Consider the following 20,496-nt stretch of genomic DNA (forward strand, 5'->3'; position numbering starts at 1 on the left):
CTTCTGTCCTTCAGTTGTGCTGAAGCTGAAGGCTGTGGAAACTGGGATGGCTTGGGTGCTCACATTCAGCTTCAGTGTCTGAATGTTTTCAATGAGAAAAAAAAACCAAACCCAAAAAAACCCAACAACCAGAACACAGAGAATTTCTGACCAAAGTCATGTCTAAAGTCACATTTAAATTCAAATAAATATTTGTGGGAAAACTGCTTTCCCTATTCTCCTAGCACTCATAATTTAATTATAGTGGCCGCCAGGCATCTTTAACTTTTGTGACCAGAAGATCACTCTGGGTCTCAGTGACCTTGGCTGTTGTAACAGGGTAATATTTTCACAAGGATGAAATGTTCTTGAATACATTTCTCCAATGTACTGGTGTTTGCAGGCATTTCTCAGTAGATCTGACCTGAAGTGCAAACATAATTCTCTTGTTTCACCTAGAGGTTTATTGACAAACTCCAGAAATATCGTGTTCCTCTTCCATTTGCTGAATCTCACTCTCTGTGAGAAGACAAAGATGTTGGTATTCTTCCTTTGAGCTCTTCATCATCAGTGGGAGTCTGAGCCAAAGGTCTGAGCCTGGGAGCCTTTGAAAATCATCCAGTGGCCACACATCTAAATGTGAAGAGAAACAAGAGGCAATGAAAATGAGCAAGAGAGAAAACAGGTAAGAACTCAATACTTTGGGATTTTTTCAAGACAGTTCAGTGTAATATTTCATATAAAATTGCTCCTAAAGTTCATTGCAAACATTTGTCAACAAAGTTCAATGAAAAAACCCAGGCAGGTGGGAATTAGTGTTCTAAAAATGCCACTCTTTCACTAACACTTAAAGTAATAGTTGTGAAATGCAGGAATTAAATCATCAGCTCAAGAAAGATGCAATAACCAAAATCTCTGCATTTGGTGACCAGTTTTCTATTCTACACTCATTCATTGTCACTTTTGCCCATTTCTTCAGAAAATGTCACAATCTGTTTTATCATATTAAAAAATCTCATGTATTAAGACCCTGAGCTTATGACCTGTTGCCCGTTTTTCTATTTTGGATCATGCAAATGCAAATCTTTAGCTTTATCACAGGATCAAAGGATCATAGGATGGTTTGGACTGGAAGGGACCTTAAAGATCATCTAGTTCAACTCCTCTTCCATAAGCAAGGACACCTTTCACTAGACCAGGAACACTTACAGGGATGTGGCATCCAGCACTTACCCAGGTAACCTGTTTCAGTACTTCACCATCTTCACAGAGAAGAAACTCTTCCTGATATCTAATTTAAACCTACTCTCTTTCAGTTTAAAGCCATTTCCCAACATTGATCCCAGAGGAATGCCACTTGTCACTGCTTTCTGCTTGGACATCAAGCTGCTGTCTGCAATTCTTTAAGTTTGACCAACCAGCCAACTCCTTATCCACTGGGTGGTCCATCCATTGTCTCTCCTATTTAGAGAAAAGGATGTCATGGAGGACAGTGTGTACAGTCCAGGTATAGGACAATCAGTTTCTTTTCCTTGATCCAGGGTTTTAGTTTTCCTAACATGATCTCTGCCTACCCAGACAAATTATCTGCATTCTTCCCAGGCTGCATATCCTTCCTTTCACTCTCTGTAAGCTTTCTTCTTTTGGATGAGTTTGTCCAGAAAACCAGTTGAAGACCTCCTGGTATTTTTGTTTGACTTGTTCTTTGTTGGGATGCATCACTCCTGACCTTGGAGGAGGTGATCCTTGAATATCAACCAGAATTCTTGGGTCCCAATTCTCTCCAGGGGATTCCATGGTAATCTTCCAAGTAGCTCCCTAAAGAGGCAGAAGCTTGCTCTCCCAAAGTCTAGAGTAGTGATGCTGTGCACTCTCCTTGCTGCCTAATGACCTTGGATTCCACCATTCCATGGTCACTACACCCAAGGCTGCCCTTGAGTGTCCCATTCCCCACCAGCCCCTCTTGTTTGTAAGAACCAGGTTTCAGCAAAGCACCTCTCCCTGTTAGCTCCTGTACCACTTGGAAAAGAAGCTATTGTCAATGCATTCCAGAAACCTCCTGGATTGATCATATCCTGATGTGTTGTCCCTCCAAAAGTTATTGGGGTGGTTGAAATCCCCCACAAAGACCAGGACTTGTACAAGTGAGGCTGCTCGTATCTGTCCATAGAAGGACTCATCCTCTCAGTTTTCCTGGTCAGGTATAGCAGACCCCTACTGCGATGTGACCTCTGCCCTCCTTTTAATCCTGGCCCATAAGCTCTGAGTTGGCTCTTCATCCATTCCCAGGCCAAGCTTCATGCTCTCCAGCTGGTCATTGACAGGGAGGGTAACACACCCTCCTCGTCTCCCCTGCCTGCCCTTTATTGATCTGAGTCGTCCATAAAAGTTTCAAGGAAGCTTAAGAAGGCATTCTGAGCACATTTGTCTCATTCAGAGAAATGATGTACAGCTTGCTTTTCCAAATGCCATATTTTGGCTAAGTACAGTTAGTCTTTCTCTGCTGGAAGCTATTATGTTACTCCTGGAGAAATCATGGTAGTATGATACCAAGTATACAAGTGACATGCCTTAGGAAAAAATATAAGGTTTTGCATTCTTGTATGGTTAATGTCATTTTCTTGAACAAGGGGATAAAAAGCCCAAAATACTGGAAATTTAAGAGACAAGGAATAGGCCTTCTCAGAAAACATTTCAGCTAATTTTTTCAGACCCCTGAGTTTGAACAGTTAAATGCTGATACAAGTATTCTCTTAATCTTTGGGCTCTTACAAAATGGAGAGACAACTCCAGTTTAGCCTTTATTTCTATATCAAAGGCAGATTGATCAACAAAAACCAAAAGGTTTTGACTATCTGGAGTGGTTGCAGTGTGCTTAATGGGCCTCAGACACTTTGAACCTAAACCACAAATTCAGTCTGGTACAGTTTCATTATGTAAGAAAATCTTCACTGAAGAAGGTTTCATTAGCTAATACAATTTGATAAATAACAAAGATAGGCTTGACCTGCTGGGTTTTGCTTTATATGCTAATGATTTTTGTTCACAATCCTATTTTTCCCAAGAAAAGATAGGTGGTTATTTCTTATTTTAAATCTAAGGGAGTGTTTTTACTCAAAAGGAGTCTCAACACATACATCTAAAAAGTTTATCTGACTGATATGACTAGAAAACCACCATATAAGTTACTATAATGCAACCCAACTTTAGTGTTATGGGTTAGTTTACTGGGTAGCTTTATGGAACTGAAGTTGAAACTAGGAAATTTCAATAAGAGCAATATTTGGAGAGCCAAGAGTACACTTACAACATCTATCTATTCAGAAAGCCTCAGGTACTTTTGGCAGGAGACAAATGTTTGTCTCTTCAAACCAGGAGACCTGTCACCATGCTCAGAGCTTGACTTCAGATTCCTCGAGTGACATCACATGAAGATTCCAGGATGCCTGAATCTTCTCCATGTTCTAGGTAATTATGACCCCATATCTAGTGTGCCACTTAAAAGCCAAAGTCATTAGTTTAACATACATGCTGTGTTATTAATTCAAGTATGTAGGTACCCCAAATGCCATATAAACTTGTATTTAAGGCCAAATAGGTTACCTTGACTTCCCTGCCTAGAGATGAGGTCAAGGTGGTCCCATCACAGTTGTGTAAAAGCACAGATCCTCTGGGTAGTAAGAAAGCAATCACACCTACAAGGTTATGACTAATAGTTTTAGTAAGAATCTTTTCTTCAACTTACTTTCTCTTCAGATGGTTTATGAAGGGTTGACAGCAATACATCTCATACTACCATGCTGGATTGCAGCTTTTTTTTAGCAAAATAGGCAAATATGCAAGGTGTCAAAGCTCAGCATTTTGAGGGCTGTTTCCTGCAATGGTCATGAGAGCAGGGGGTGAGCAGGAGGAATGGAGGAGGAATCCCAAGTACAGATGTACTGAGCACAGACCCAGTGCAACCAAAACCAGATTGTTCATCAATGGGCTGAGGCCAACTGGATGAGGTTCAATAAGGCTGAGTGCCAGGTCCTGCACTTGGGTCACAACAACCCCTGCAGTGCTGCAGGCTGGGGGCAGAGTGGCTTAAATCTGCCAGCAGAAAACAACCTGGGAGTGCTGGTCAGTCGTGGTTGCACATGAGCCAGCAGTGCCCAGGTGGCCAAGAAGGCCAAGGGCATCCTGGCCTGGATCAGCAGCAGTGTGGCCAGCAGGAGCAGGGCAGGGATTGTCCCTCTGTGCTCATCATTGGTGAGGCCACACCTCAAATCTTGGTGCAATCCTGGGCCCCTCAACTCAGGGTCAGTCTCCCAAGTCAGTAGTGATGGGACAAGAGAAAAAGGCCTTATACTGCACTAGTGTAGGGTTAGATTGGACATTAGCACAAAATTCCCCTAAAGGGTTGTCAAACATTGGCACAGCTCCTCAGAGAAGGGATGGAGTCACCACCCCTGGAGATACTGAAAACATGGAGATGAGGCACTTGGGGACAAGGTTTAGTGGTGGGCTTAGTGCTGTTACATTAATGGCCATATGTGATGATCCTAAAGGTGTTTTCCAACCTAAATGAGTCTTTCTTTCTATGGTTTATTTTTCTGCCAACAGCAACTTTAGGGACGGATTTGCTGATTTTAAAAGACTCCAAGCAGCAGCATGTTTGCTGTCTCATCCAATATTTTAGTTCTGTGTTTGATTACCTTCACTACAGAGAGGACATAGCAAGTATGCTAGAGGGATATTACAGACTTAAGAAATCACAGTTAATTGTTCCACAGGCATTGTTCCTCTGCTATAATAGATCTTATTGTAAAATGAATTATTCATTCAGTTTGTATCTTTCTGTAAGTTTAAAAACAGAATCATCAGTTTAACTGCTGGCTTGGAATAATTTAGATTAGACTGCTGGAGGTCATGAAGCCCAACCTGCTCAAAACAGATCCAGCTGGGTTAGGTTGCTCAGCACAATCAGGTTTGAACACCTCCAAGAGCAAAGACATCAAAACCTCTTGGGACAACCTGGGCCAATATTTTTACTTTTTCCCTTTTTTTTTGGTTGAAATTCTGTCTGCTGCCTATTATTTTATCAATGTGCACCTGTGTGGGCAGTATAAGCCTGTCTGCTCTGTCTCCTCCCATTAGCTAATGAGTAGCAGGGCCAACAGCACACCTTAGGTAATTGGCTCATGGATCTGCAGTGTCAGAAAATAGCTCTTGCCAGTCTTCAGAAACTTGCTGGATTGCCTGTGCCCTGCCATGGTGCCCACTCAGGTGGTTAAAGTCAACCATGAGAGCCAGGGCCTGCGGTCAACTCCTTTCTTCTCTCTGCCAACTTCTCACAGACCAAAAAGTGTAGTGAAACTGAAATCACAGATTATGAAGAGTGATTTCAATTTTTTTTTCAAATTGAAGCATTTTAACCACAGCATTTTGGTGAACATTTATTGTTCTCTAGTCTTTTTTTACATCTACAAAATGACAACAACTTTGTAGCAAAACTTTAAAAATCACTCATTCTCACAGTTATGCTGGAAATTCCTCCTCCTCCTCATCATCATCATCATCATCTTCATCATCATCTCCACAGGTAATAAATTTACTTGTCTGTGGCATATCTCTCTTGATTGCAGCTAACAACATTCCATGTCACAACCCAGCATTTCAGATAGGCACAAAAAAATCATTTATCCACCTTTCTCCCTTTTTGTATTGGCATTCATGATTTTATCACAGGTATCAATAGGCAAAAAACTATTTGGGCTTTTTACAGGCTTAAAAGAACAGCTTATCTTTATAAACTCCATTGAGATCATACCTTTTTTCTGTTCTTTATATATTTTTAATGTTTCATTCATTCTTTGTTTTACTAGGGAAATTTTTTGCAGGTGGTCTTCTACATAACCCTTTTTTTTATGTTGATGAAATCATAGGGTTTAGAAAAAAATAGCATGATATTCTTGAATAATTCCTTATTTTTTTCAGTGCCTTTCCCCTTAAAATGCCTATTCTCAGTCAGTTATGCCAGCAAATGCTTTAAGCTTTGGAAAGCTGCCCCTATGAAAGTTCCAAATGGGCAGATTTTGGTCAATGCCCTATTTCATTTGTATAAAATAAATCTAAATTGACTGTGATCTCTGGTTGCTCAGCAACTGCACTTTTTTAGGTTTGTGACTAACACTTTCTCATGCAGCAGACTTAAGTCCACTATCAGGTTACCTTATACTTGATACAGGATTTCCTGTTTTGCAAAGAAAACATTATTATTATTTATAGAAACACTAAGGAAATTTGTTATTGGCTGTGGGACATCAGCACCAAAAAGCTCTCTGGTTGAAGTCATCCATGATAAGTTTCTTTCTTGCCTTTTTGACTGGTGGTATTTCCCACATCCCCTATAAATTATCAACTGATGCCTAAAGAATGGCCCCTTTTATCTCCTAGAAAATTTTCCTGAGATGTGAAAAACCTTTATCTGTAACCTATCTTTTGCTTTATATAACTATGAAATCTGAGCTTTTAGGTTTAAGCAACCTTAAAGATACATCTAGAGAGTGTGAAGAACTGGAGTAGAGAGGTTGGCACATAAGTAGGGACCCTTGGATACAGCACAACACCTGCCTCTTTAAGAGGATGAGTTCCAGAGGGAACTTACCTCAGTAACCTGGACACTGCTCAGGACACAGCAGGTGTCAGCACTGCCACCTTCTTTGTTTGGGCCAGACAAACATGGCTAAATTGCATCTGTGCACTTGCCTTCCTTCCCCAGCACACATTCAGCTAGCTCAGGTGTCTCTGTACCCACCATCACCAGCTTTCCTGGCACTGAGAGCTCCAGGTTTAGTGTGGAAGAGTAAGCTCAGATATCTCTGAACCTGTCACTGTGATCAAGATCAAAATCTCCCCTCACTCTTCTGTTTTTCCCCTTCCATTCTCCATCTGAACCCTTGGCTTTCTGGAGCAGAGGCAGGGAATAGCCAAAGAATTAATCAGGAATGAGAAAAGCTGACAGCACTAGCTGTCTCATTCTCCTTTTTCTTTTTACCATTAAGTATAGGCACTGTTTTAAATTACACAAAAATAGCCTGTAAAACTCTCATCAATCTCATTTGTTCAAATGCAGCTTTTCCACATGAATCATTTACTGGGACACAAGTAAACAGTGCCACATGTTTCAAGTGAATGGTGCTCTTACTTTATTCATTTGGCTCAAGGTGCACTGGTTTGCATGAAGTCTTACTCCCTCTTTCCTCTCTTTAAAAAAATCACATGAAAAAGAAATCATACAACCATGTTTTCATTAAAGAGTCAAACACAGGAATACTCAGGGAGCAGTTGTCTGCAGGCTGCCCAGCCAAGGAAAGGAAAGTGTCACATTTCAGCCTTCCTGCACTCATCCTTCCTTTTTCTTTCTGCCAATAAAGCCACCCTAACTAGCTCTAGACATTCATGATTAAATATTGCAAACACGGCTGCTTCATTAGCTCAGTGTGCCACAAAATCTAACTTTACCTGCTTCTAAGCAGACATATGACCATACTTCTTGCTAGCCCAAACCAGCTTGCTGTCTGCATCCAAAGTATTTTTCCTTTATTTTTCCCCACTCAGTGTAACATTTTGGTGTAAGAGAGGGGAGCATCCAACAGTTGTTCAAGAAAACTGACTTCCCACTTTTACACATAGTGAGTTATGCTAAAAAGTCATGGACAGGTTTTAACCATCTGTTCATTGAGCTCTGCCATTTAGATACACTTTATAGTATTTTTTTATTTTCAAAATAGATTTCAGAGTAGAAGGAACTTCAAAAGCAGAGGCTGAATCTCAAACCCACAAGCATTCAGTCCTGGGGTGTAAATCAGACTCTATCCCCAAAAAAAAAAAAAAAAAAAAAACCAAAAAAACACTCCCTGTTGCTACAAGCTCCCCTGATTCATCCAGCATTTCACAAATGTAAAGCTGGTGTTCAAGTCCCAGCTTGGAATGAAGACACTGAACACAAACCTCAACTCTCATTCCTGCAGGAGAAGTTTCCGTCCCTCCTGTTTGCAGAGAAAGTTTGAAAACATGACCTGACTGGGCTCAAGCAAGCTTCTGGGAAGGGAGAAGGAGCTGACTCATGATTTTTTCTACCCAGGGATTGCAGTGTTGGGACATTAGCCAGAAGGGAGAAGGAGACTTTGGAGCCTCATTTGTTATTACAACTGTGCTGTTACTCTGGAAGATGGCACTCCTTGCTAGAAAGGAGGCCAAGGCAAAATGGTTTGGTTTTGAGGAGAGTTGTCAGTCAGGTGACTTCTTCTTATAATCAAACTTACCTTGGAGAGGGCTCCATTTAGTGTATTACAAACAGAAGATCTCTGGTGCCTGGCTCCTCCTGGCTCTTCCTTCATGGATGATGTTTGTGAGCATCATTGCTTACAAACTTCCTCCATCAGTGGTCCCTAGTGAAATAACCCAAATGGCCCCTTCTGTTAGTCTTGGCTATCTCTGTAGAGTCCAACCTCTTGACAAAGCTCATATTAAAATACAACAAAACAACTGCTCTATTTTTATAAGAACTTCCTAATTAAAAAGCATAAAAGCACCAATACTGTGATATTAAAAGGGCAATTGAGTAGGTGTGGTGGTACATGGCACTGATGTATAACAGTGTATCAACTCTAGCCTCATAACTGGCTAGGAAAAACTAGGGAGAAGGAAAATGGTGTAAGCTTTTTTCCAGAATATGAAGAGGAGGAGAAGGAGAAGGAGAAGGAGAAGGAGAAGGAGAAGGAGAAGGAGAAGGAGAAGGAGAAGAAGAAGAAGAAGAAGAAGAAGAAGAAGAAGAAGAAGAAGAAGAAGAAGAAGAAGAAGAAGAAGAAGAAGAAGAAGAAGAAGAAAGAAAGAAGAGAGAAGAGAAGAGAAGAGAAGAGAAGAGAAGAGAAGAGAAGAGAAGAGAAGAGAAGAGAAGAGAAGAGGAGAGGAGAGGAGAGGAGAGGAGAGGAGAGGAGAGGAGAGGAGAGGAGAGGAGAGGAGAGGAGAGGAGAGGAGAGGAGAGGAGAGGAGAGGAGAGGAGAGGAGAGGAGAGGAGAGGAGAGGAGAGGAGAGGAGAGGAGAGGAGAGGAGAGGAGAGGAGAGGAGAGGAGAGGAGAAGAGAAGAGAAGAGAAGAGAAGAGAAGAGAAGAGAAGAGAAGAGAAGAGAAGAGAAGAGAAGAGAAGAGAAGAGAAGAGAAGAGAAGAAGAATTGTGAACAAAAAAGATGGGATTTTTAGTATGGTATATTGCTGAAGCTTCCAAAGCTGATAAGAATTTCATTGTCCATATTAACACATGTAGAAATGCCAATCATCAAGTAAATTCTGTCTGTTTGCATGCTAAAACCAGCAATAACATACTCTTGGATTAAGAAAAACCTTGGCTAGCTAGAAAAAAATATGAAACCTGCATTTAAACTGTGTATTCTCTGATTGCAAGAGGAAATGTTGGCAGGAATGAGTGAATGGCAATAAGTGATTCAAGAGGACTAACTGAGATCTGACCATTCTGCTAGAGTTCCAGCTGAACAAAACATGAGGGTCTACACAGCTCCTGCAGAGCACTCTGTACCCGAGTTCTGGCTACATGCTGGATGCTGAGCTACTTGCTAAGAGTTTGAGACTTGTTTCAACAAGCAGAGATGCTGTACGTGCCCAGTATCTGGATTTCTCTTCACAAATTCCATATAGCTTAGCAGCTATCTGGAAATCTGCTTAGGATGAGAAAATGAAGAAGTGAGGAAGGGCAGGAAGGAGAGAAGTAATGTGTGTGTGTATATACTGATATTTTTTTATGTGCTGAGATCTTTTTTTACCAGATTGCATTAATTTTTTGGCATTTCATTTCTCACTGTTATCCTGACCTTTGGGTGTGGTGGGTTCTGAGTTTTGCCCTGTGTGCCTTTAGAAACACTATTCTCTGGTCAAAATTGCTTTTCCATTTCATTGCAGCATTGTGGTTATGCATTTATTTCATAAGGAAAGAGGGTTATTTGGCAATTTAGGTTCATATTGCGGGTGTGATCCCTGACAATGTTTTTTTCCTGAGTTGTCTTTGTGAGTGGTTATTTCTCTGGTAGTACACCAGTGAGGACCACACCATTCTCCAGACAGGATTTCATTTTGTCTCCCATTTTGTGAAATCACCTATTTCATCTGGGCCACCATCTGTTCTTTGCTGTGGCAGTCCTGGGCTCTTCTCAGGGCAAGTGGCTTGGCTACCACCATAACTTACCTGCAGCACAGAGCCTTGCACAGGCATATTTCCCCATCACTGGCACCCTGCAGTATCCCAGTGCTCTGTCCAAAACTAGCCCAGGCATCTCTCTTTGCACAGCACTTGACTGGAGCATAAACCTACCTGCCCCAAAGAAACTCTTCTAGCTCTAGAGGGAGGATACAGGGAGAAGGAAGGGACACAGAAGCTGGCAATGGAAAGCCATTTCAGATGCCACATAAAGCATTTTTTATGCCTCATGATCACTCAAGGAGCAAAGAGCACTTCTGTTCAACCACAGGAGCAAGGGAAGGAGTGTATTCACACCTCCCATGGCAGGTGTTCATATTGGGAAGGGAGTCTCCCTCTTTGCACTGTGTATTCTCTCTCTTTCCAGAGTACAATTAAGTGCTTGAGCATGATTTCTCTCAGCTGACTATGGATATGGAGCTAAGGAGAATAGCCTCTTAATTCCAGGTACATCAGGTATGTGTCTGTCATGCAGTGATGTGAATGTATCATTAGACCTGTTCAGAGTATGAACCTCTTTGCTACCCAAAATCATACCTTCTGCAAGAAAGCTTCGCTGGGCAAGCACCCCAAGGTTTGCACTGGTGCATGTCTGTTTAGTATGTCCTGAATATATCACAGGAAATGCAATTCCTAGCCAGAGGATCAGGTCATACCTGGATGAACCTGCTCCTCAGACCCAAGAGTCTGGAAAATCAACCTGTTTTCCATTAAAACGAGGGGGTGGGGGGCTTCACTGGCCAAACACCAGGCAGACATCCCAACAGCAGCAGGGCTTGTGCCTCCAGCACCAGGAATGTGACCTAAGGCAAAGCTTTGCCTCCAGCTGCAACAGGAACTGCAACCCTAGCAGAGCCATTATTATGGAGAGGCAGTAAAATCACACACATCACACCATGGTATTACAGGCACAAATTAAAGCAGGTCTAAGGCCCTTTAAAAAAATTAAAAAGGCCCATTAGGTTTAATTTAGAATCTCCTTCCTCTCAACTACAGAGCAGATTGACAAAACAGACTTTTTAAATCACCTATGAAACTTCAACGAATGACAGGATAGCAAAAAGACTCTTTTGTGTTAAAGTGTTAATTATTAAAACATGACCAAGCAGTTAGTTCAATTTACAGCATCGCCATTAGAAGGAAGGCTGGAAACAATGTGCACATTAAAAGGCTATGTTATATGTTCTGTTACTTGGAGAGTCTCTGAAGTGAGAAAAGACAAGTTGTGGAGCCAAAAAATTCTCTGCTGGAATGGTGGAAGCTCTTTTTTTTCTATCAGTACAATCTCATTTATCTGAAATGCAAAAATAATTCAGCCAACAAGAGATTCAAATCACCAAAAGAAATCCTGGGGAAGCAATTCAGCCAAACATTTGAAGAGAATGGACAGTTTGGAAGAAAATGTCAGTTGCTCAGGCTAAGTGGAAGTCCATTATCCTCCATCGTTAGTTTGTGGCTGAACCACTTTTCTTGCAGTTTCAGGGATCATTTGAACGATTTATAAAGCAATTTACAGAAGGTTTCCAAAACATTCAAGAACAGATGGATGTGTATGTAGCTGCAGCTTTCAACATTTCCCCTCAAAAGTGTCTCTTTCTGGAAGACAAGGAAGGGTGTCAGGCTGAAAAAGCCACTTTGCTGATTTAGAAAATTCACTGCACAGTCAGACAAACAAGAAAGATACCAAGGTTGTAACTCAGTGATTTATTTCAAAGCATGTAAATACCAAACTGAGATTTGGGCTCATTTTGTAGCAGCATGAATCCATTGAATGGAGACAATAAGATGAGTATTTCTGTATTGACTTGGGCTAAACAAGTACAGCATATTAAAAAAAATTAAAAAAGCAAGCCATACATAAAATATTGAAACAAGTTTAGTTACAATTTGTATAATTATCTACTATTCATAGCAGCAAAAAAGGAAGCACACCCAAACTGCCCTGAAGAGCCCAAATCACATCAGCTCTTCTGAACTCATCGAGATTTGTGTAATTTACCCTCATCTGGGGATCTGTCCTGGAATCTACATGTATTTCACAAATTTTTTTCCCAGACTTTTTTTTTCACTCAGACCTGTCATGTACAGTAACAAAACAGGTTCAAAGCTGTGTAGAAGTTTTTAGGTCAGTGATTGCAAACTGGTGTGAAACAAGAGCACAACCAGATCCCGTGACTTGCTGAAGGTTTTTGTCCTTCGCTCTCATTCTCTCTTTAATTTACAGCCTCAAGTTCTATTCATCTTCCTCCATTCCCAAGTCCTTAGTAATAACCCTATTTCCTCATCTCTTTTCTCATAAATAATTCTCCTGAAATAACATGAGGAGATCCTACTTTGCTAGCACAGTCCCCCCTGGAGAAGGCCAGGAGATCAAATACTCCCATTGAAACACCACGGGAAAGGAGAATTTCAGAGCAGGATTTCACACAGCAGCTTGTAACAACAGGCTGGGAGAAGGAAAAGCAATGGACAATTTTATTGTGTGCTCCTATGTAGCAAAAAGAGTTAAAAAGCACCCAGACATGACTGAAAGTTACTCTCCTCAGTGCTTATTTCCAATTGACTTTCTCAATGTCCAAGTGTTATCATCTCAGTGACAGCTGCTGTAGCAATATACAGACTACACTATACAACCACAGTTACCTTTAAGTTAGCCTACAATAAAATCAGACATCTGTGCCACCAACTCACTGCTGCATTGTACAGTGAGACAACGTAGGGAAAGGACTTAAAGAACTTAAAACTAATTCTGGTGCAATGGAAAAGATCTCTAAAAAACCTGTTTATTAAATGTAGCAACTGCTTTTACTAAATGTGTTTTACACTTCATGTAATTTTACATTGCTTTTGAGTAAAGTGGTTATTTAATTAGCAATAAAAATGCCCTCATTGTAATATTTGGAGCTAATGTTTGTGGATTATTTCTAATGCTGTGCAAGTCTGTGAATACAAATAGCATTATTTCAACTTAGTATACTGGTTTAATTAGGACCATCAAAGAGTACAGTAGCAGTATCTTTGAATAAAAAATACACTTTTGAGAGTGGGGGAGGTAATAACACGTATTTGTCCATATGGTATCTAAATGAACCTTCCTTTTTCTTCCCCTCTTCAAAATAACTCTCAACTCCAATTTTAAGTGCAGAAGTAAGTGACCTGGCTGGAGGAGGCATGTTTGAACATGTCCTCAATGATAAGGACAATTTCTTAATTTCTCTGAAGGTTCCCCACCTAGATTCAGTCCAGTCAGTTTTAAAAATAAAGATAAATATGTTTGAAGCTTTTCACCTCTGAATCTCTCATTCAGTTTTAGGGTATTTTACTGGCCTTCTCCATTTTAAAGAGGCTTTTCTTTCCTCCAGGAGCAGGGGGACCTGGACCAACAAAAATGCTCTGGATTTGGATTCAGTGAACAGGTGATAATCAGGGATGTTAAAGGATCAGTTTACACATACCAGCAAACGAGCTAAATAAAAAGAACAGCAGGAAAATTTTCTCTTTCAGTTATGTCTCTTGACACATTAATATTAATTTAAAACAAATGAACAAACAAATAAACAACAAGCCCCAGCAACAAAACTGTTCATTTTAAACTCCCTAAATTTCCAGGACAGGAACAAATTTTATACTGGTGTAGCATAGTGTAACTCAATCACAGAACTTTGCCTATTTATGCTGACTGAAGGTCTGTCATAAAACCTTCTATTATATGAAGATGTGCTGGTTCTTTCACAATGAGCAGGATATTGTACTGATTTAGAAACATCCTTCCTTTCTTAAGACCTTGTCCTCTTATTTTTGTTGCTGATTAGTGCCAGTTCCATCAAATTACTTTTGGGTTTACAGCCAGTGTGAAAATATAGAGACCAGACCAAGAAGATGGAGGCAAACAGCAATTATTTGTTACAAGAAAGCTTGATTTGTCTCAAGTGTAAAGGTTTTTTATCTCCTGCAATGACATCTCCTGGCTCCCTGAGAAAACAATGATTGTCAAAGGCAAAACTGTCTTTAACACAGAAGACCTTAAGCAAGAAAAGAAAGTCCAAGGGGAAAGCAAGGAGGTCAAGAAAAATTATTCTGGAGGAAAGATTGGAGGTCTGGTGCTGTTGAGTCTAGAGAAGACACAACTGGTGGGGACAGTGTGGCAGAAAAAATCCACCCTTCCATGCCATACTGAATATAGTAGGAAAAGTAGAGCTGGAATATACTTTAGCTGGTACAAATAGCTTCCCAGGCACAGGACATGGTTGGAGACATGTGCCTGCCGTGATCTCAGCATGGGACATCACCCAGGAGCGAGGGTGGCCAGGTCAGCACAGACCTTTGTGATTCCATGGGAAGGCAAACAGTGGCCAGGGAGAGAGAAAGCACTCGGTGTGAGTCAGAGCAACACATCTTTCAGGGGATTAGGAGATGATGTAGGAAGTTGAGACTGCAAGTTGCCGACAATGAATAGCAGACGGCCGGTGAGGAGCTGCCAGCTCATCAAGGACCTGACTCAGCAAACAGCTCTGCTTTCTGCCACTGCTGCCAAGGGTGTGCTGTCCCATGCCTCAAAAGACAGAACAACCTCTCTCCTTTTTCTTTCTTCCTTTTTTTTTTTTTTTTTTAACTGAGGGAAATCCTAAGCCAGTGTCTCCTAGCCTGGGAAGGCAGAAGATAAGTGAAGAAGAGAATCATGGCTCCAGAGCTCCCTGTGCTTCATGCCCGCCTATAGACGCACAGCAGCTCTACAGTTCTACAGTTCTACACATCTGTTCTCTGTAAAACAGCTGCTTGCCAGTCATCCCCCCACCCCAGCTACTGTGGAAACCCTCCTGTGGCAACCACAGTGTCTGTGCTCCTCATCTGCTCCACTTGCCTGCTGCTGGGCAGGGGCTCCCTCTGTGCAGCAGCAGCCCTTTGCCACCCACCCGCACATGGGAAGAGGATAAGCTACCCAGACAGGGTACAGACATACACAGGGGGGAAAGAGAAACAGGAAGGGGGCTTTAATAGATGGTAGATTACCACAGGTGGAAAAAAATGGGGATAAAGTGAGCAAAAAAACTTGCTGAGTGGCACGGATCAATGGTTGGTGGCAGTTTGCATCTCCCATGAATGACAAATGGGCATCCAATATGTCTCCTTGCTTCCTGCCAGCAATGCCCAGGTTCTCAGACAGTCTTTTGCTTGCCCTTTCCACCACCACATGGACACTGGCTGGTCCCAAGGTCAGTATGAAGCTCTGCAAGTGGGTTTGTATTATGGCCTCTATTCTAAAAACAGCTGAAAAAAATGGTTTTTACATGTTGCATGTGAATTCTGATGTAAATAAAATTCCTCCTTCAAGCTAGAGAACAAGACTGCCACAGATCATTGTTCAAAAGGAAACAAATTTGAAAGATCTAGCTGATTTATTCCAGAACAATTAATTGGGCTGTTCCTTGCAGTTTGGACCACAGGGTCCAAGGCCCCCAGCAGTGTTGCTGCAGTGCCCTAGGTATCAGCACAGGAGACAGCCTGCAGTGAGCTCCCAGGGAATGGATCTGGTCCTGACAGAGACCTGCCTGTAATACACAGGGACACCTGTAGGTCTCCTCAAGACTCCTGCAGTAAAATTCTTGTTCACCCACTGCAGGTGTTTAATCAGAAAGTTTATTGGTGTGTTATTCACAATCTCACCTGCAATATTTGGTCTATTTTATTATTTGTTTGGTTTAAAATTGTTTATTATAAACTTTAATGCCCTACAGATAAACTTTCAATCAGTGCACTACTAAAGATAAGCTATTAACATGTTCCTCTTAAGAAGCAATAATAGGGTTAAGTATTTGCATTTATTAGAAAAATGTGTGCAAGTAACTCAAGGAGTTTTCAGTGAGTTACTCTTTATGAGTTAGATTCAATCAAGATTTCTCCTGGCTTCAAGGCTGCAGTAATTGTCCAAGGCAGAGCAGCTGCCCAAGCCTTGGTGCCTGCACCAGGCTGATGTGGCTTCTCAGGGCAGCTGAGCATGCACAGGGTCTGTGCCCTGCTCAGCCACCACACAGCCAAACCCAGCAGGTCTCCAAAGCACTCAAGAAGGGATCCCCAGGATCCCAGGGGGCCTCTCTGCCACAGCAGAGTGGAATGGCAGTGGTATGATGGGGTGGTATCCCAAAGGAAGCCTCAGATGGGCCAGGTCAAGTGTCAGGGAGTGCCAAAGGTGGGTTGAATGACCCCAGCTCCTCAAGAGCTCCGAATTTACCTGAGCCAATAACATGGGATGTTTTCTCACGGAATGCATCTCTGGATCTTCCACATGGGAAAGAGTCCTGCTCAGCAAGCCTTGCCATTTACCTAACTGCAAGCATTAGAAAGTGGATTTCTCTCTCTCCCCCATCCACAATAGATTATTCTTATTTTTGGATAAGATTTATTTGACCTGAAATAATAATTTTTATTAGCCTAGATGTATTCATTCCCATTTTCAAGCTGAAATCTTCTTAAATTGGTGTTTAGAAGATGTTTTCAGTTAGAGACTGACTCATTTTATTTATTTATTTTATCAGGACTAAGCAGGCCAAACCCGAGTTGTTCTATTTTGGATTAAATAAACCCTTTCAGGTTGACTACCCCCTCTCATGCACTTGAAGTACAAAAAAGAAATAGGCTTTGTTGAAACAAAGATAAATGTATAAAACACTTTCTGGCCCATTTTTCACACAGCTGCAGTCAAAACCTCTCCTACTTGGATTAACTCTTCCCACTTCTTGACACAGCTTGCTATATTCCAAGCACTCAAGCAGAAGATGTGAAAACCACCTTCAAGTAAATAAGAGCTACCTGCCAGCTGCAAAACAAAACACTGGAAAGCAGAAACAAATCTCTTTTTAATCTGAAACAGAAATTGCAAGCACTGAAATTTCAGCATGTGGCCCCACCCTTAGAACTGCCTGTGTTGGCTCCGCTTGTGGTAAACCAAGCCACAAGCAGAATGCTGAAGCCTTTGGCAAACCATATCCCTAAGGAGCAAATGCAGTGTGAATGACACTGGGGGCCAAGTCTTTGGTAGATTATATTGGGGTGGCTTTGCTGAAGTCAAAGATGACACAGCTGGAACAGCAACAGTCAAGACCCAGTGTTCTGAGGTCTCTGTACCTTGGGGCAAATATTCAGTGTCCATTCTTCAAAAACTTTGCTCAGTTTAAAATTAGATAGTCTCTAGCAGCATTTATTCAGAGGCAACTACCAAAACTCTGCCTTCATTGGATGAGTGGTTTTCAACTCCTCAACGTGTGTTTTTCACGTGCTGGAAAGAATAAATAAGGTTAAATAAATAAGGTTAAAAAGCAATTCTGTTCCCTTAGCAGACATCAGAGAAATTGCAGCTTACAGCACAGACATACCAAATAAAACAGGTTTCCAGGGGCTTTCTTCCAGTGCTGCTTGACACAGAATATGGACCACTGTGAGTGCACTGCTGTAAGAGTGATGACAATAAAGTCCTTGGCCACTGGGACCCAGTTTACATCCTTTTTTGTTGTTTTGGTTTTGGTTTTGTTTTCCTCCATTTCTTAGGGTCCAGCACCAGATCCTAGAAGACCACTTAGTTTATAAGCAGTCACATCTCTATTGCATCCAGACACCTCTAAGGTCTTTTCCCTTCCTAAGTCTGTTGCTTTTATCAAACCAGCCTTGTTCCAGCTCATGCCCATTGGCAAGCAGCCTGTTCTGGGTCCTGTCTCCCTTACCCCTTCACACAGAGCCTGGCTGCAGATCACAGCTCACAGGCTGGAGGGTTTTCTGGTTTTTTCAGAAGGGAAAGAATCCATGCTCATGAATGTCCTCTGCTCCTCTTTCCTCCAGGACAAGTCTGCAGGAGGTCTCTGCCAGGTTGATGGGACACTCTGGGCACAGAGCTCCTGCACTGCTAGGGAGGACTCTGCCCTTTCTCAGAGGCTCTGTTCCCACCACAGCAGCCTGTCTCCAACTGCAGTACCATCCAGATTGGTGTGCCTGAGCCAAAGGCTAACTCAGCAGCTTTTCCCACTACATAAAGCCAGGATGAGCTTACATCATGAACACTCTGTACAGTTCTGGATGTTCTTCCACCCACACAACTTAAAGATACAGTGCAAACTGGAGTAGGGTCAAAGGAAAGCAACAAAGAAGGGTCAGAGGTACAGTACACAAGGAACAGCTGAATGCCCCAGATTGCTTCAGCCTGGAAAGCAGAAGACCTGGAAGCAAAGGAAAGGGCTTAATATGGTCAAAAATCAAGTAATCACAAGAAGCATGGAAAGCATAAGTAGAAAAGCCCATTCACTGTCTTTTCCAGTGCACACTGTGGAGCTCCCAGCTGGTAGTTGGATCAAATCCTATGAAATAGGGTGGTTTTGCACAGAGTGTGCACTATATGGAATGCCAAGACTGTACATGGGCTCACAGGGAGATTGGACAAGCAAAAATCCACTGAAGGTGGTTCATTGTACTGCAGAATTTCTGGTTCAGGTTGTCCCTGTCTGTGAATGGCTGGATGCTGGGAAAGCTTCTGTGGAAGTAGCACGTACACTTGGATCCCCATAATGGGCATTCAGCCACTGTTGACCATTGCCAAAAATTTGTCACCAGACTAGACAGACCTTCAGTATGCCCCAGCATAATTTGCTAACACACATTCCCACACAGAATCATGCTCTTCCTCTTTTCCCTGGGATTTCACTGTAAACACGACATGTAAACACTGATGCACCAAAGTCCTTCCTCTCTTCCCCAGGGTGTGGCACACCCCACCCACAACCAGTCCACTCTGATGGGGATCAAGCCATATTTTTGTCTTAACTTTTGCTCTTCTGTCTGCTCTCTGAAGCCTCCCAGCTCCTCTATGCCATGTCCTAACTCTATTTTCCCCTGGCCCAGCATGCCCAGAGCTAACTGAAGATTTGTCAGCTTCAGAGGAACTTCTTTAGTGGGTAAAAGTATCACCAGGGTGGGAGGTTGAGCCTTGCCCCAGAGAGAAGGGATTTCTGCACCACTGCCTCTAAGGAGTGGCCAACATAAGCACTATAATAATTTTCTGGACATTCAGCAGTTTTACCTTGGCTGTTAAAGGCAGCTTGAGTTAGGAGCCCCATGGTGGTACCTGCACCAGCTCTGAAGGCATCATCAGGTCTCTCACAATGGGCTCAGGCAGACAAGCCCTTGCTGGGCCACCCTGGCCCAGGCAGAGCAGGACAATCATGAGCTAATTGGGGGGAAAACATTCATACAGGCTGAATTGACAAATTTCCATTTGGGTCAGCCCAAACCACTACATTTGACCCAGTGTGAAATACTTATTTTACTTTTGGTAACAAAATTCTTCTCCCCGTGTTCCAATTCAGTAAAAGGTCTTGTTTTAAAAATGTTCATGGCACAAGTGTGTTTCAAAAAAACTTATTTTTTTTCTTTTACATTTAATGGGGTTTTCTGACTTCAGCACTTATTTGTTTTTCCCAGCCCTCCCCACCAAAAAGAAGTGTCACTCAGCTGACTTCACCACGGGATCTCTGGCATAAAGACTGCAACATGGTGCCATAGCAGTTTTCAAATACAAATAATCATGACCACAATTAAATAGCCCAGTGTTGGGGATGGATCTGATCACAGACTGTTGAAGCCTAACTCATTCAAAGCAGAGGAAGCAGCAGCACAGCCAGTGAGGTACAGGCAGCACCACAGCACTGAATACAGGCAGTTGTTGACATGGTTCACTCCTGGGTTCCAATGCTCCAGGGGAATGAATGGTCATTTTAGCCTTGTGTTTTAAATCAGGTGAGAAACAAGGGCTCAGTGGAGGCAGAAAACACTGTCCTACCCCCATAGTTCCTCTGCTCCTTGCACCTGAGCACTTTGGCCTCTTCCTTACATTTTAGGAAGAATTTGGTGTTCACCCATGCATGTTCACAGATACGCACTGGCTTCACTAAATTATCCTCGAAAGTCTATTTCATTCAAATTAAATTTGTTTAACAAAGTTAACTTTCTTCAGGCCAATACTATGTTCTTTGGTCTTTTTCAAGTGTGTCCAAAGGCTCTGATTCTCTGTCAACATGAGTTACTAAGAAATCCCAAGAAACTTTGGAAAAAGCTGAGTCTACATTTGAAAAGAACGTGCTGAGCAGCTTGCCAAAATACCATGCCTAGCCTCAGAGAGATGTCTTAAGAGTGTGCAACATGTGACTGTAGGACCACAAGATACCACAGGTACCCTAAAGCCCTGAGTCCCACAGGGGTCCTATAAAAACTCTGTTTCCTATT

At 42.1% G+C, this 20,496-nt stretch overlaps 1 long non-coding RNA gene across 1 annotated transcript in view; it reads right to left on the reverse strand.

Annotated features, from left to right (window-relative positions):
- Positions 1-203: 203 nt before the first annotated feature.
- Positions 204-20,496, reverse strand: part of LOC130255056 (uncharacterized) — a 28,266-nt gene continuing 7,973 nt past the window's right edge. The window contains exons 2-3 of the long non-coding RNA XR_008840855.1: positions 8,289-8,414; positions 204-612 (exon numbers count right to left, since the gene is read on the reverse strand). This is a non-coding gene — a long non-coding RNA (uncharacterized LOC130255056). The remainder of the gene's footprint in view (positions 613-8,288; positions 8,415-20,496) is intronic.

Source organism: Oenanthe melanoleuca, chromosome 1 (genome assembly GCF_029582105.1).
Source record: "Oenanthe melanoleuca isolate GR-GAL-2019-014 chromosome 1, OMel1.0, whole genome shotgun sequence".
Classification (NCBI taxonomy): Eukaryota; Metazoa; Chordata; class Aves; order Passeriformes; family Muscicapidae; genus Oenanthe; species Oenanthe melanoleuca.